This window comes from Pseudophryne corroboree, unplaced genomic scaffold (assembly GCF_028390025.1).
Source record: "Pseudophryne corroboree isolate aPseCor3 unplaced genomic scaffold, aPseCor3.hap2 scaffold_1428, whole genome shotgun sequence".
NCBI lineage: Eukaryota > Metazoa > Chordata > Amphibia > Anura > Myobatrachidae > Pseudophryne > Pseudophryne corroboree.
Genome location: NW_026968055.1, coordinates 42,909 through 51,749, shown reverse-complemented (window position 1 = coordinate 51,749; position 8,841 = coordinate 42,909). Strand labels below are relative to the sequence as shown.

The 8,841-nt window shown below is 48.6% G+C and overlaps 1 long non-coding RNA gene across 1 annotated transcript; it reads left to right on the top strand.

Moving 5' to 3' along the window:
* The first annotated feature begins 430 nt into the window (after nt 1-430).
* On the top strand, nt 431-7,315 carry LOC134996707 (uncharacterized). Its single transcript, XR_010199291.1, has 3 exons — nt 431-512; nt 2,264-2,455; nt 7,243-7,315. It is a non-coding gene; the product is annotated as an uncharacterized LOC134996707 (long non-coding RNA).
* The last annotated feature ends 1,526 nt before the right edge of the window (nt 7,316-8,841 follow it).

Sequence of the window (8,841 nt, the reverse complement as noted above, 5' to 3'; positions counted from 1 at the left end):
CACCAGAGGCTGCTCCAGCTGCACTATAACAAGGCACCAGAGGCTGCTCCCCCTGTAGTACAGAACCTGACACCAGAGCTGCTCAGCCTATAGAATAATAATAATAATATCATTACCTGCTGCCAGACACAGCAATGGCTGAACTCTGCTCCTGCTGCCTTGTGGGAATGATAGAAGGAAGGCGGAGCTCAGACCTGGGGAAAATGGCCGCCGCTCCTGATGTCATTACACGGCCAGGGAACCTATTGCTGCTGCAGTTGATGCCGGACTGGTCTACCATAAAATGGCCGCCGGCCTTCTGCACTGAGGACTTTTATGGTTTTTGTCATTACTGGGGGCGGAGCTGCGGGCGGGGTGAAGGAGGGGAGGGGCCAATAACCAGGAAGCAGCTTTTGCCAATCATGCCCTACTTCCTATCTGTGCGTTCCACCTTACTTCCGGATTGTGCGTTCCACATACAGGAAGTGAGTTTTCATCGACTGCTGCAGCCTTCCAGTGTCCGTTGAGATCAGGTAATGGCGTCTTACTATACAGGGGGAGCAGCCTGTAGTGTCCTGATATTATTATTAAACAGGTGGAGCAGCCATTTGTGTCCTGTTATTATTACTATACAGTGGGAGCAGCCTGTGGTGTCCTATTATTATTATTATACAGGAGGAGCAGCCTTTGGTGTCCTGTTATTGTTATTGTTGTTATTATTATTATTATTATTATTATCATTATAATAATACAGGGGGAGCAGCCTGTGGTGTCCTGTTATTATTATTATTATTATTATTATTATTATTATTATTATACAGAGGGAGCGGCGTGTGGTGTCCTGTTTTTATTATTATACAGGTGGAGCGGCCTGTTGTGTCCTATTATTATTATAGATGGGGAGCTACTTGTAGTGTCCTATTATATTTTTACTGGTGGAGCAGCCTATTGTGTGATTTTATTATTAATATAAAGGGAGAGCAGAATGGGGTGTGCTGTTGTTATTAGTGTTATACAGGGGGAGCAGGTTTTTGTGTACAGTTATTATTATACAGGGACAGCATCTTGTGGTGTCCTGGTATTATTATTATTATACATTGGGAGTGATGGTGATGTCCTACAATACAGGAGGAATGGTCTGTGGTGTCCTGCTTTTAAATACATTTGTTATTATTTTTTTATTGGGGTGCAGCCTTTAGTGTCGTTGTTATTATTATTATTATTATTACTACAGGTTGAGTATCCCATATCCAAATATTCGGAAATACAGACTTTTTTTGAGTGAGAGTGAAATAGTGAAACCTTTCTTTTTTGATGGCTCAATGTACACAAACTTTGTTCAATGCACAAAGTTATAAAACAATATTGGCTAAAATGACCTTCAGGCTGTGTGTATAATGTGTATATGTAACATAAATGCGTTCTGTGCTTAGACTTGGGTCCCATCACCATGATATCTCATTATAGTATGCAATTATTCCAAAATACGGAATAATCCGATATCCAAAATACCTCTGGTCCCAAGCATTTTGGATAAGGGATACTCTGGGGATTGAAAATATTGCTCAAAATCTAGGATGTATTAAAGCAGAGACCATAATATCCCTGGCATGTGTAACAGATGATAATTGGAGCAGTATGAAGCAAATGTATATCAGACTTCTGGGAGTGTCACAGTGACATAACATATCTATAATAATAATACAGGAACATGACTGGGGAGGTGAGGGGATCTGGGAGCATCATAGTGACATCACTTATATCTATAGTAATAACACAGAGACATGACTGGGGAGGTGATAGGATCTGGGAGTATCACAGTGACGTCACTTATATCTATAGTAATAATACAGGGACATGAGTGGGGAGGTGAAGGGATCTGGGAGTATCACAGTGACGTCACTTATATCTATAGTAATAATACAGGGACATGACTGGGGAGGTGAGGGCATCTGGGAATATCACAGTAACATCACTTATGTCTATAATAATACAGGGACATGACTGGGGAGGTGAGGGAATCTGGGAGCATCATAGTGACATCACTTATCTCTATAGTAATAATACAGAGACATGACTGGGGAGGTGAGGGGATCTGGGAGCGTCACATTTACATTACTTATATCTGTAGTAATAATACAGGAATATGACTGGGGAGGTGATGGGATCTGGGACCATCACAGTGACATCACTTATATCTATAGTTATAGTACAGGTACATGACTGGGAGGTGAAGGGATCTAGGAGTATTTGCAGCGATATTGATGTCTCCCCCATTTCGCAGGGTTACACAGTAGTGAAGAAGATCTCTGGTGAGTGTGAGACACCCAGCAGCCATCCTCGTGTGTCAGGTGGACTAAGCAGGACCCACAGCCCCATCACAGTGCCTCCACCTCACTCACTGATACATGAGAGAGACAGTGACCAGAAGATCCTGGAACTCAACAACAAGATCATTCAGCTGCTGACAGGAGAGGTGACTGCTGGGAATGGGACATTATACAATAACACCAGGGGACATGTCTTGGTGATGACTGAAGAGGTGACTGCTGGGAATGGGACATTATACAGTAACACCAGGGGATGTGTCTCGGTGATGACTGGAGAGGTGACTGCCGGGACTGGGACATTATACAGTAATACCGGGGGACGTGTCTGGGTGATGACTGGAGAGGTGACTGCTGGGAATGGGGCATTATACAGTAACACCAGGGAATGTGTCTGGGTGATGACTGGAGAGGTGACTGCTGGGAATGGGGCATTATACAGTAACACCAGGGAATGTGTCTGGGTGATGACTGGAGAGGTGACTGCTGGGAATGGGGCATTATACAGTAACACCAGGGAATGTGTCTGGGTGATGACTGGAGAGGTGACTGCTGGAAATGGGACATTATACAGTAACACCGGGGATGTGTCTGGGTGATGACTGGAGAGGTGACTGCTGGGAATGGGACATTATACAGTAACACCTTCGGATGTGTCTGGGTGATGTCTGGAGAGGTGACTGCTGGGAATGGGGCATTATACAGTAACACCAGGGAATGTGTCTGGTTGATGACTGGAGAGGTGGCTGCTGGAAATGGGACATTATACAGTAACACCAGGTGATGTGTCTGGGTGATGACTGGAGAGGTGACTGCTGGGAATGGGACATTATACAGTAACACCAGGGGACATGTCTGGGTGATGACTGGAGAGGTGACTGCCGGGAATGGGGCATTATACAGTAACACCAAGGAATGTGTCTGGGTGATGACTGCAGAGGTGCCTGCTGGGAATGGGGCATTATACAATAACACCAGGAGATGTGTCTGGGTGATGACTGGAGAGGTGACTGCTGGGAATGGGGTATTATACAGTAACACCGGGGGGATGTGTCTGGGTGATGACTAGAGAGGTGACTGCTGGGAATGGGACATTATACAGTAACACCAGGGAACGTGTCTGAGTGATGACTGGAGAGATGACTGCTGGGAATGGGACATTATACAGTAACACCAGGAGATGTGTCTGGATGATGACTGGAGAGATGACTGCTGGGAATGGGACATTATACAGTAACACCAGGGGACGTGTCTGGGTGATGACTGGAGAGGTGACTGCTGGGAATGGGACATTATACAGTAACACCAGGAGATGTGTCTGGGTGATGACTGGAGAGGTGACTGCTGGGAATGGGACATTATACAGTAACACCAGGGGATGTGTCTGGGTGATGACTGGAGAGGTGACTGCTGGGAATGGGACATTATACAGTAACACCAGGGGATGTGTCTGGGTGATGACTGCTGGGAATGGGACATTATACAGTAACACCAGGAGATGTGTCTGGATGATGACTGGAGAGGTGACTGCTGGGAATGGGACATTATACAGTAACACCAGGGAACGTGTCTGGGTGATGACTGGAGAGGTGACTGCTGGGAATGGGACATTATACAGTAACACCAGGGGATGTGTCTGGGTGATGACTGGAGAGGTGACTGCTGGGAATGGGACATTATACAGTAACACCAGGGGATGTGTCTGCGTGATGACTGGAGAGGTGACTGCCGGGAATGAGGCATTATACAGTAACACCAGGGGATGTGTCTGGGTGATGACTGGAGAGGTGACTGCCGGGAATGAGGCATTATACAGTAACACCAGGGGACGTGTCTGGGTGATGACTGGAGAGGTGATTGCTGGGAATGGGACATTATACAGTAACACCAGGGGATGTGTCTGGGTGATGACTGGAGAGGTGACTGCTGGGAATGGGACATTATACAGTAACACCAGGGGATGTGTCTGGGTGATGACTGGAGAGGTGACTGCTGGGAATGGGACATTATACAGTAACACCGGGGGATGTGTCTGGGTGATGACTGGAGAGGTGACTGCTGGGATTGGGACATTATACAGTAACACCAGGGGATGTGTCTGGGTGATGACTGGAGAGGTGGCTGCTGGGAATGGAGCATTATACAGTAACACCAGCGGATGTGTCTGGATGATGACTGGAAAGGTGACTGCTGGGAATGGGACGTTATACAGTAACACCAGGGGACGTGTCTGGGTGATGACTGGAGAGGTGATTGCTGGGAATGGGACATTATACAGTAACACCAGGGGATGTGTCTGGGTGATGACTGGAGAGGTGACTGCTGGGAATGGGACATTATACAGTAACACCAGGGGATGTGTCTGGGTGATGACTGGAGAGGTGACTGCTGGGAATGGGACATTATACAGTAACACCGGGGGATGTGTCTGGGTGATGACTGGAGAGGTGACTGCTGGGAATGGGACATTATACAGTAACACTAGGGGATGTGTCTGGGTGATGACTGGAGAGGTGGCTGCTGGGAATGGGGCATTATACAGTAACACCTTCGGATGTGTCTGGGTGATGTCTGGAGAGGTGACTGCTGGGAATGGGGCATTATACAGTAACACCAGGGAATGTGTCTGGTTGATGACTGGAGAGGTGGCTGCTGGAAATGGGACATTATACAGTAACACCAGGTGATGTGTCTGGGTGATGACTGGAGAGGTGACTGCTGGGAATGGGACATTATACAGTAACACCAGGGGACATGTCTGGGTGATGACTGGAGAGGTGACTGCCGGGAATGGGGCATTATACAGTAACACCAAGGAATGTGTCTGGGTGATGACTGCAGAGGTGCCTGCTGGGAATGGGGCATTATACAATAACACCAGGAGATGTGTCTGGGTGATGACTGGAGAGGTGACTGCTGGGAATGGGGTATTATACAGTAACACCGGGGGGATGTGTCTGGGTGATGACTAGAGAGGTGACTGCTGGGAATGGGACATTATACAGTAACACCAGGGAACGTGTCTGAGTGATGACTGGAGAGATGACTGCTGGGAATGGGACATTATACAGTAACACCAGGAGATGTGTCTGGATGATGACTGGAGAGATGACTGCTGGGAATGGGACATTATACAGTAACACCAGGGGACGTGTCTGGGTGATGACTGGAGAGGTGACTGCTGGGAATGGGACATTATACAGTAACACCAGGAGATGTGTCTGGGTGATGACTGGAGAGGTGACTGCTGGGAATGGGACATTATACAGTAACACCAGGGGATGTGTCTGGGTGATGACTGGAGAGGTGACTGCTGGGAATGGGACATTATACAGTAACACCAGGGGATGTGTCTGGGTGATGACTGCTGGGAATGGGACATTATACAGTAACACCAGGAGATGTGTCTGGATGATGACTGGAGAGGTGACTGCTAGGAATGGGACATTATACAGTAACACCAGGGAACGTGTCTGGGTGATGACTGGAGAGGTGACTGCTGGGAATGGGACATTATACAGTAACACCAGGGGATGTGTCTGGGTGATGACTGGAGAGGTGACTGCTGGGAATGGGACATTATACAGTAACACCAGGGGATGTGTCTGCGTGATGACTGGAGAGGTGACTGCCGGGAATGAGGCATTATACAGTAACACCAGGGGATGTGTCTGGGTGATGACTGGAGAGGTGACTGCCGGGAATGAGGCATTATACAGTAACACCAGGGGACGTGTCTGGGTGATGACTGGAGAGGTGATTGCTGGGAATGGGACATTATACAGTAACACCAGGGGATGTGTCTGGGTGATGACTGGAGAGGTGACTGCTGGGAATGGGACATTATACAGTAACACCAGGGGATGTGTCTGGGTGATGACTGGAGAGGTGACTGCTGGGAATGGGACATTATACAGTAACACCGGGGGATGTGTCTGGGTGATGACTGGAGAGGTGACTGCTGGGATTGGGACATTATACAGTAACACCAGGGGATGTGTCTGGGTGATGACTGGAGAGGTGGCTGCTGGGAATGGGGCATTATACAGTAACACCAGCGGATGTGTCTGGATGATGACTGGAAAGGTGACTGCTGGGAATGGGACGTTATACAGTAACACCAGGGGACGTGTCTGGGTGATGACTGGAGAGGTGATTGCCGGGAATGGGACATTATACAGTAACACCAGGGGATGTGTCTGGGTGATGACTGGAGAGGTGACTGCTGGGAATGGGACATTATACAGTAACACCAGGGGATGTGTCTGGGTGATGACTGGAGAGGTGACTGCTGGGAATGGGACATTATACAGTAACACCGGGGGATGTGTCTGGGTGATGACTGGAGAGGTGACTGCTGGGAATGGGACATTATACAGTAACACTAGGGGATGTGTCTGGGTGATGACTGGAGAGGTGGCTGCTGGGAATGGGGCATTATACAGTAACACCAGCGGATGTGTCTGGATGATGACTGGAAAGGTGACTGCTGGGAATGGGACGTTATACAGTAACACCAGGGGATGTGTCTGGGTGATGACTGGAGAGGTGGCTGCTGGGAATGGGGCATTATACAGTAACAGCAGGGGATGTCTCTGGGTGATGACCGGAGAGGTGACTGCTGGGAATGGGTCATTATACAGTAACACCGGGGGACATGTCTGGGTGATGACTGGAGAGGTGACTGCTGGGAATGGTACATTATACAGTAACACTAGGGAACGTGTCTGAGTGATGACTGGAGAGGTGACTGCTTGGAATGGGGCATTATACAGTAACACCAGGGGATGTGTCTGGGTGATTACTGGAGAGGTGACTGCTGGGAATGGAGCATTATACAGTAACACCAGGGGACGTGTCTGGGTGATGACTGTATCACTGTGTGTGTCAGGTACCTATAAGGTGTCAGGATGTCACTGTCTATGTCTCCATGCAGGAGGGGGAGTATATAGAGGAACACAGGGGTCTGTACAAGGACGTGATGATGGAGAATCACCGGCCCCTCACATCACTGGGTAAGAGGAGACTGTCATGTATTGTACAGGGTAGAGCAGGTATGGGGGCCCCCTATATACACACATCATCTGATAATCACATATATACACTGTACTCAGTCACTGTGTGTCTCCTACAGATGGGCCCAGTAACAGAGATACCCCAGAGAGATGTCCCCGTCCTCTGTATTCCCAGGATTGTACAGAGGAGAATCACAGGATCCCACAGGAGGATCAGGTAGGTGGGATTTAGGGTCTCCCCAATATACCAAAGTGACTGTCACTATATGATCTGTAGAGGAGCTGTGTGTCTTATACACTGATATTATACTGTTTCACCTCAGTTTAATCACTATGCAAATGCCATTGTATTTTCTGCTGCGGGGTATACTGGGCTCCACAAGGATTAACATCGGGTGTAGAGTAGGATCTTGATCCGAGGCACCAACAGGCTCACATCTTTTGACTGTTCCCAAGATGCACAGCGCCGCCTCCTCTATAGTCCCGCCTCCGTGCACAGCTCAGTCAGTAGGTTGGTGTCTTGCAGTAAGCAGTCACATAACAGGGGTGCTGCATTAGGCAGCCTATTGATGGCTTTATTGTAAAGGAAAAGACTGAAGATTCTTCTGACAGAGTAACAGGGCTGCAGCCGGCAACGTCTCACAGACGTCCCTGACTGCAGCTCCATCACTCCCAGCGGCTCTGTATACTCCCGCGCCCTGGTTGCCGGGTCACTGCAGCGGAGGCTCCGGTTCTTTCACAACATCAGTCACACACTCGCCGCCGTCCTCCCGGATCGTGGGGCCGCAGGTACGGGGGAGGTAAGGGGTCTCTCTGGCCGCACTTTACCGCGATCCAGCGATCTAGTAAAGGGTATTTCACTCAGCGGGCTATTCCTATATTGCTGTACCTGAGTGACTAAGTGTATCAGATGTCTTTCTGTATAATATAGGATTGTATCACAAGATATACTTGCTGTGTATTTTTCCTTGTGATTTATAGTCACCATATTGATTTATATCTCTTGAACACCCGGTTTGTGCCGTCATAGTCACATCACCGGGTGTTCTTGCTGGGTATATTGCTGCTACACCTTGTACCAGGTTTCCCGATATTGTGCACGCTCTTATGTCTGCTACACGTGGCAATGACGCTGGGGCTTCTCCCACACTGCGTGGTAGTGAGGCCGCAGACGTAATGGAGGAAATGGTTGTTTCCTCTGCTCTACAAGTAACTACCGTCACCTCCCTGAAGGAACCGACGGATAGACGTGTGGAGGGCTGTTTAAAAGCGATTTATACCCTAACAGGGGCTGTGTATAGGCGAACCATTGGACTGCTGAAGCTGTTGAGGCGTGGGCTCAGGAGCTTAAGGCGGAACTGCCTTCCAATGCGTCTGAGCATGCTCCACAATGTCTCTCGTATTGTCACGATCCGGGTATCTGGACGCCATTACTTACCCTTCAGATGCCTCCTAAGGCGGGCTCAGCGTTCCAGGACCGGATCCCGCTGTTCCTGAGTTTCCACATGCAGAGTGTCAGA